Raw genomic sequence first — 9,357 nt, 5'->3', positions numbered from 1 at the left:
ATGTTTTGCCTGATTTCACATATATAATATGTCAAATTGCTTTCTGTTTTAGAGAAAAGGAGAAGGGGAGGGTGAGAATTTGGAATTCAAATAATGCTTTAAATGAATGTTAAAAATTGTTTTTATATGTAATTTGGAAAAATAAAATATTTTTCAAAATAAAAAATAAATAAACTGAGAAAAAGAATATTACAAGAAGTAAGTCAACCAACTAGAAAACAAGATCCAAAGTCTTAAGGAAGACAATTATTCTTTAAAAATTATAATTGACGGGCAGCTACTTGTTTACTTAACAGTTTCTGGCAGTATGACCCTGGACAAGTCACTTAGGCCCAATTGCCTTAGCAAAACAATAAAAAAAATTAGAATTGGGCAAAAGAAAGCCAATGAAGCTATGAGAGACCAATAAATAACAAAACAAAATGTAAAGAATGAAAAAAATAGGGGATAATGTGAGACATTTCATAAGAAAAACAACAAATCTCAAGAAGAAGTCAAGAAGAGAAAACATAATTAAAGAGAAAACAATTATACTACCTAAAAAAAATTTAAAATGGGCTATTTGAAAAAAAATACAAAGAAATGAATCTTGATACAATAAAACAAGAAGTAATTAAAGAAAATTGTCCTGTTGGAATAAGGGAAAGGATAAAGAAAAAAATATCTACTGATCAACATTTGAAAGGGGTTATATGAGGATTTATAAAGACATCATTACTAAATTTCAAAACTCCCAGATTCAAGACAATATTTTATAAACAACAATAATAACAACAAAATTCAAATGTGCTAGAGCTATAGTTAGAATAATACAAAACCTGTAAGTTGCTACAAAAAAAATCCTCAGGTCTTCAAATAATAAATTTTGAAGGTCAAAATAATTATGCTTATGGTTGAAAATATTATAAAAATTAAATCAAATTAACCATAATCCTGAAAGAAAACAAAATAATATTGAATGATTTGCCAAAATCTCTATACTTAAAAAAAAACTGAACTTAATAGATTATTTGACATATTAGAGACAAGATATATATATGTATATGTAAATATATAATATAAACATGAAAGATTACTTTCAAGTGACTCAATAAGACCAAGCTGTTTATGTTTATATATGAAAATGTAAACCATAATTCTAAGATTCTCATTAGTAATTGTATAGTTCAGAAAAATATTGAGGAAGAATTAAGTATGATTCAGTTTCAAAAAGGAAAATCTCATAGAACAAAGTAAAAAGAGTAAGTTATAAAAAGAGTAAGAATTGATGATATAGTTGCTGTCTTTCATCATTGAAGAGAACCTAATGTTAGAGTGAAGTTACAGCGTGTCTTACTGTGGCTTTCTAGATCAATATGAGCTCCATCTGAATGATCTGCCCCAGGTCAGGGACAAATAGTCCTTATGAACGTTCTCTAACTTTGTACATCTCATGTTTCTTCTGAGCTAATTCAATTCTGCTTTGTTCAAAGTGCCTTTGAACGAAAGGAGGTGAGCCAAGCACAAGCAGACTGAGCACAGATGCAGAGTGCAGACAGTACATAGATCTGGGATATTGTGGGGGCCAGGTGCCAGAGAATCAATGGGGAAAATTTTACAGGACGAATGGCTACTCTGCCCTGGGTGCAAGTCAGTAGATCAGCAGAAAAGTGATAAAACATCTGACTCAAACACAAAAAGTAAATAATGAAGCCCTAGTTGCCAGAATCCTTCAAGATCTGGCTACACTCACCTAGCACCTGTAGTCAGTCAGCACAGCCACTGCTGCTTGTAGAGAAAACTTGGACATTCTCCCTTGCCCTAAAAGCAGATCACAATTTTTTTAATGAGTTAAAAAAAAAAAAAAAACTCTAAACATAGTTTTTTTTTTTTTTGTTTGTTTTTTTTAAATGATGAAAGAGAACAAATTTAAAACTCTGAGGAGACTAAAAGCAGATAATCTCCAGAAGAAGCTGCCTGGCTGATATGAATTGGACCCCATCACACAAGACTCTCCTAGAATAAATTATAAAAGATCTTTTAAAAAGAGCTGGAAGAAAAATGGGGAAAGAAAATGAGAATTTTGCAAGAGGGGTTGGAAAAGAAAACATAGAAATTATCTGAAGAAAATTCATAACAAAATAGACAGTGAAATGGCAAAAGCATATAACATTAAAAAATAGAAGTATAAAATGAAAAAAGAAAGCTACTCCCTGAAAATAAAGAATTTATGAAATGGACAAAGAAAACACCCCAATGAAAAACAGAATTTGTGAAGTAAAAAAAAGAAAATAATTCCTTAAAAAACAGAATTTGTGAAATGGAAAAAAAATCTAAAGAACAAAAAAGCATTTAAATATTCAATTGGACAAATACAAAAAAAACTAAAACAAGTAAAAGAAGAAAATAATTCACTAAAAATCAGAACTGAACAAAGAGAAATGAATGGTTCATTGAGACACTAAGAATCAGTAAAAAAAATGTCAAATATCTACTTGGAAAAACAGCAGACCTGGAAAATAGATCTAGGGGATATAATTTGAGGATTATTGGACTTCCTGAAAATTATGGTGAAAAAAAAAAGCCAAGATACTATTTTACAATAAATCATCAAAGAGAACTGCCCAGATATAATAGAATCAGAAGGTAAAATAGACATTAAAAGAATTCATTGAACATCTGAAAAAGACCCTAAAGTAAAAGCTGGAAGGAATATTGTGGCTAAGTATCAGAACTATCAGACTAAGATAAAAATATTATAAGCAGCCAGAAAAAAAACCATTAAAATACTGAGAAGCCATAATAAGGGTCACTGAAGATTTAGCTGCTTCCACATTAAAAGATTGAAGTGCCTAGAAGCTGATATTCTGAAAGGCAAAAGAACTTGGCATACAGCCAAGAATAAACTACCCAGCTAAGCTGAGCATTTTTTTCTCAAGGAAGAAGATGGATGTTTAATGAAACAGGTGAATTTCATTTGTTTCTAAGGAAAAAACAAAATTAAACAAAAAAGTTGACCTCCAAACATACAACTTGCAGAAAAGGGTAAAATGAACTCTTGGGAACTATATTTTTGTAATGGATATACATAAAGAGTGCATGTATAATTTGATTTTACTGATATAACATAAAAAGGGAAGTAGAAATGGAAAGAGGATAGTAACAGAAAAAGGGAAAAGGAGAGATAAATAGAGGGAAACTACATCCCACAAAGAGGCAAAAGAAATCTATAATATTTGAAGGGATATTAGAGAGGGAGAGAAACATTGTATGAAACTTACTCTCATCAGAGTTGCTGAAAGAGAAAATAACTGACATATTTGATGTACAGAGAAACTTCTCTCACTTCCTTAAAAAGGGGGAGAGGAAAAGGGAAAAGGAAAACAGTAATAAGGCAAGGGTACAAGAAAGGGAAAGAGATTCAAAGGGGGGAAGAGAGGGATACTAAAGAGGCTGAGCAGCGTGAGACAAGTGGGACCAATAAGTTTAATACTGGGAAAGAGGGTTGGGGGGCAAGAAAAAGAAAAGAATAATCTGGGGATAATAAGATGGCAGGAAATAAAGAATTAGTAATTTTAACCAAAAATGTGAATGGGATGAAATCTACCATAAAAGGGTGTATAGCAGACTGGATCAGAAGTCATAATCTGGGGGCGGAGCCAAGATTGTGGAAAATGTACACACAACTTTCTAAGCTCTGCTCATGCCCTCACAACCAATTGTTGAATTCAGCCTCAAAAATAGCGATTGAATAGTGAAATTCACAAAGATTAAAGGTACAATGACTTAGCAGCTGATAATACTCTGGAGAACCACCACAGTAGATATATCCTGAGGGGCAGGAACAGACCATTGCAGGAAGGGAGATAGGAAAGACTGGTGTCCTGAGTGGACCAAGGGCACCGGTAGCCTCTGTGTCTAGAAAAGTAGTGGAGATGACTCTGCCATAGGCTGACTGCTCTGCCTTGATTGCAAAGCAGTGGGCCAGCAGAGAGATTAGAGCTAGAGGTACAGAGAACTCTAAAAATGCCAGAATCTAACAGGATCTATTTATACCCACTCAAAACCATAAGTGACTCAGCATAGACCAACACAATTATTCAGCTATATTCTGCAGCAGGCCAGGGCAGCTGCAAATCTGCACCACAGAGAGGCACAGCCTGAGGCAGCCACTAATCTGCACAGTAGGGGGGGCTCAACCTAGGGCCATAGAACTTCCCTAGAATGACTGTACTTCCAGGGCAGAGCCACTTCCAGTACCTTGTGGGACTATAAACTGGGCAATTAATACCCACAGCCCCACAGTGAGCTTTGGCTTACTATAGTTACACTTTCACTGCTCACCCTTTGCCTCAGAGCAGTCGTTAATCCACACAGCAGGGTTCTTTGCAGGGTACCTCCACAGATCGGCCATGCAGGCCTGAGTCACTTCTGTTGGGAAACTATTTCCCAGAGCACTCCCATACCTGACCACTCTTTGTAGACAATGGGCAGGATCCATACACGTATCCCTGTTCTGCAGAGGAAGCTGGTAACCTCCTGGCCCTGAAGGCAGACCCTACAGACTTTAAAAAAATCAAAAGGATGATCAATAGCTTCTATACAGAAAGAGAGCAGGTTTTTAACGCTGAGGAGACAAATAGCAGACAGTTTCCAGACAATTGATGGTCCCCAACACAAAAGGCTCTCCTAGAAGAGACTATTAAAAACCTTAAAAGAGAGCTAGAAGAAAAATAGGGAAAGGAAAAAGAAGCTATGAAAGAAAGTAACAACTTCCTGAAATGTGAATAGGAAAAGGTAAAAACCTCCCAGGAAGTGCAGGGAAACAGAATTCGTGAATTGAAAAAGATAAAGAATTTTCAGGAAAGTAAGATTTGGGAAAGGGAAAATATAAAAACTCCCAGGAAAGTAGGATTGGTGAATTGAGAAAAAAAAATACCTCACTAAAAAAAAAAAAAAAAAAAAAAAAAAATTAGTAAAATGGAAAAAAAAATTCCATAGAGCAAAATGACTCATTTAAAAACTCAATTGGACATATGGACATACACCAAAAATCAGTCAAGTAAAACCAAAAAAAAAAAAAAAAGAATAGTTAGGAAAAAACATTATATATCTACTTGGAAAAATAGCAGACCTGGGGTGGAGCCAAGATAGTGGAGAAGATACATGCAATTCTGTGAACTCGCTTCTTCCCTCATTAACAATTACTTAAATCAGCTTCAAAAATAGGGCTGGACTGATAGAAACCACAAGGACTGGAAGCACGACTTACCAGCTGAAGAGAATCTGGAGTTTCAACAGAAAAGGTCACTTCCCGGGGTGGAAAAAAAAAGAGGCCAGCACAGACAGTTGGATGCTGGCACGCTGCGCCGATTGCACTGGGGAGGGCTCTGGGATCAGAGAAGCCACTGATATAGAAGAATCTGACACAGGCTGTTAGCTCTTCTCTGCTTGTAAAACAGCACTTCAGAGGAGAAATCAAGCCATTTTAAAATATGAAGCCAGAAACTAGAACCATCTCAATCCTGAAATGACTCAACAGATCTTGGCACTGTGGGTGTGGCTGACTTAGGCTGTCCAGGCTTTCACCTGGGGGTAGTTAAGAGATTGAAAAGCGGGTGGACACGGCCCAAGGTAACACATAGTGCCTTGCTCGGCTGGAGGCTGTGGAACTCAGCCCCGGAAGTCCGAGGGAAGCAGAACCTTTGAAATAGGGACCGTGGTTTCTGGGCAGACACTTCAAGTTTGAGTGCAGGGGCTTTTCACGTCACCTGCTGCTGACATCCACGCCCCACCGGGACGCATTGGCTGGGCTTTGTGTCGTCTTTACTGTTCTGTCTCAAACCTCAGGAAAGTCACTGGAACACAGCGCCCTCAAAGCACAGCCCCTGCTAATCACCTCCGAAGCACTTCCAGGTGGGGGATGGGAACTATTTCCAGAGCTCTCTCTTACCTCAGGTGCAGGAGCCTCTGTATCCATCCAGTCTGGGAGGAAGCTGGTAAAGAAATAAATAAATAATTTCCTACCCCAGGGACAGACCCCAAAAGATTTTTTAAATATGAGCAAAAAGCCAAGAAAAACGATCAGTTCCTTCTACACAGAGAAAGAGCAGGTATCCAACCCCGAGGAAGTTAACAGCAGAGAGTCAGCAGATAACTGCTTAAAGGGGAACGATTCCTGCCCCCCATCACAGAATTCTCTTCTAAAGAAGACTATTAAAAAATTAAGAGAGTTTGAAGAAAAATGGGGAAAGGAAAGAGAAGCTATGATAGAGAATAACAACATTCTGAAATTGGAGTTGGAAAAAATAAAGAATTCATAGGAGATGCAGGGAAACAAAATTTGTGAATTAGAAAAGGTTACAAAATCACAGGAAAGTAGGATTTCTGAATTGGAAAAGATAAAAAAGTCTCAAGAAAATAGGATTTCTGAATTGGAAAAAGAAAATAATTCTCTAAAAACAAATTAGGGAAATGGAAACAATTCAATAGAGCAAAATAATTCATTTAAAAACAAAATTGGACATTTACAAAAAGAACTAAAACTGTGAATGAAGAAAATAACTCCTTAAAATTCAGGATGGAACAAGTAGAAATGAATGATTCATTGAGAACCCAAGAATCAGTCAAACAAAACAAAACAAAACAAAACAAAAAAAAAAAAAAAACAAAAACAAAAAAAAAAAAAGAAAAAAAAAGAAAAGCTGGAGAAAAACGTCAAATACTTACTGGGAAAACCTAGAGACCTGGAAAATAGATCTAGGAGAGATAATCTGCGGATCATTGGACTTCCAGAAAACTATGACCAAAAAAAGAGCCCAGATTCTATTTTACAGGAAATCATCAAAGAGAACTGTCCATAGATAATAGAAACAGAAGGAAAAGTAGACGCAGAAAGAATTCATCAAACTCCTTCAGAAATAGACTCTAAAAAAAGAACACCACACAATATTGTGGCTAAGCTGCAGAATTACCACACAAAGAAGAAAATCTTGCAAGCAGCTAGAAAAAAACCATTTAAATACCAAGGTGCCACAATAAGGGTCAAACAAGATCTGGCTGCCTCCACATTAAAAGATAGAAGGGCCTGGAACATGATATTCCGAAAGGCATCAAGGATTGCAGCCAAGAATAAGCTACCCAGCTAAGTTTAGCATCTTTTTCCATGGAAGAAGATGGTCATTCAATGAAATAGAGGAATTCCATATGTTTCTAAGAAAAAAACCAGACTTAAACAAAAAAATTGATCTACATCCACAAGACTGAAGAGAAACAGAAAAAGGTACACAGAACCCTTGAGAACTATGTCTCTGTTGTGGGTATATAGAAAGTACGCATGGATAATTTGATTTTACTGATATAAAAGAAAAAAAAGGAGGGGGTGTAGTAAAGGGAAGGGGGTAGTATCAGAAAAAGGGGAGGGAGTGATAAAAAGAGGGAAACTACATCCCAAGAAGAGGCATAGGAAATACACCATATCTGAAGGAATTTAGAGAGGGGGAGAAACATTGTGTGAAACTTACTCTCATCAGAAGAGGCTCAAAGAGTAAATAATTGACATATTTGTTTTTCATAGAATTCTCTCTCATCTCATTAAAAGAGGGGAGAGGAAAAGGGAAAAGGAAAAGGAGAATAAGGGAAGGGACTTGGAGGGAAGGGGGAGGGATACTAAAAAAAAAAAAAGGGAGGGCTGCACGTCACAAGTGGCGTCTATAAAATAAATATCGGGGAAGGGGTCCAGGGGGGTCAAGGGAAAGCATAATCTGGGGCTAATATGATGTCAGGAAATACAGAATTAGTCATTTTAACTGTAAAGGTGAATGGGATGAAAGCTCCCATCAAATGGAGACAGATAGCAGACTGGATAAAAATCAGACCCCTACAATATGTTGTTTACAGGAAACACATTTAAGCAGGGAGATACATACAGAGTAAAGGTAAAAGGTTGGAGCAGAATCTATTATGCTTCAGGTAAAGCCAAAAATGCAGGGGGTAGCAGTCCTTATCTCAGATCAAGCAAAAGCAGAAGTTGATCTAGTTAAAAGAGATAAGGAAGGAAATGATATTCTGCTGAAAGGTACCATAAATAATGAAGCCATATCAATACCAAACATGAATGTACCAAGTGGTATAGCATCTAACTTTCTAAAGGAAAAGTTAAGAGAATTGCAAGAAGAAATAGACAGTAAAACTATAATAGTGGGAGATCTCAAACTTGTACTCTCAGATTTAGACAAATCAAACCACAAAACAACTAAGAAAGAAATTTAAAAAGTAAATAGAACATTAGAAAAACTAGGTATGATAGACCTTTGGAAAAAACTGAATGGTGATAGAAAGGAATATACTTTCTTCTCAGCAGTTCATGGAACCTATACAAAAATTGACCATATATTAGGACATAAAGATCTCAAAATTAAATGTAGGAAAGCAGAAATAATAAATGCCTTCTTCTCAGACCACAATGCAATATAAGCTACACTCAGTAAGAAGTTAGGGGTAAATAGACCAAAAAGTAATTGGAAACTGAATAATCTCATCTTAAAGAATGACAGGGTGAAACAGCAAATTATAGAAACAATTAATAATGTCACCCAAGATAATGACAATGATGAGACATCATACCAAAATCTGTGGGATACAGCTAAAGTGGTAATAAGGGGAAATTTTATATCTTTAGAGGCTTATTTGAAGAAAATAGAAAAAGAGAAGATTAATGAATTGGGCCTGCAACTTAAAAAGCTAGAAAAAGACCAAATTAAAAACCCCCAACCAAAAATTATACTTTAAATACAAAAATTAAAAGGAGAAATCAATAATATTGAAAGTAAAAAACTATTGAATTAATAAATAAAACCAAGAGTTGGTTTTATGAAAAAGCCAATAAAATATATAAACCTTTGGTAAACCTGATCAGAAAAAAGAAAGAGGAAAATCAAATTGTTAGTCTTACAAATGAAAACGGGAATCTTTCCACCAATGAAGAGAAAATTAGAGAAATAATAAGGAGTTACTTTGCCCAACTTTATGCCAATAAATTTGATAACTTAAATGAAATAGATGACGTCTTCCAAAACTATAGGCTTCCTAGATTAACAGAGGAGGAAATAAATTGCTTAAATAGTCCCATTTCAGAAAAAAAAAATAGAACAAGCTATTAATCAACTCCCCAGGAAAAAATCCCCAGGACCACATGGATTTACATGTGAAATCTACCAAACATTTAAAGAACAATTTGCCCCAATGTTATATAAACTATTTGAAAAAACGATCGAAAACTGAGAAAGAAAATTATAGACCAATTTCCTTAATGAATATTGATGCTAAAATCTTAAATAAGATATTAGCAAAATGACTTCAGAAAATCATCCCCAGAAA

This window comes from Sminthopsis crassicaudata, chromosome 1 (assembly GCF_048593235.1).
Source record: "Sminthopsis crassicaudata isolate SCR6 chromosome 1, ASM4859323v1, whole genome shotgun sequence".
Taxonomy (NCBI): Eukaryota; Metazoa; Chordata; class Mammalia; order Dasyuromorphia; family Dasyuridae; genus Sminthopsis; species Sminthopsis crassicaudata.
This window is presented reverse-complemented; position numbering follows the sequence as displayed.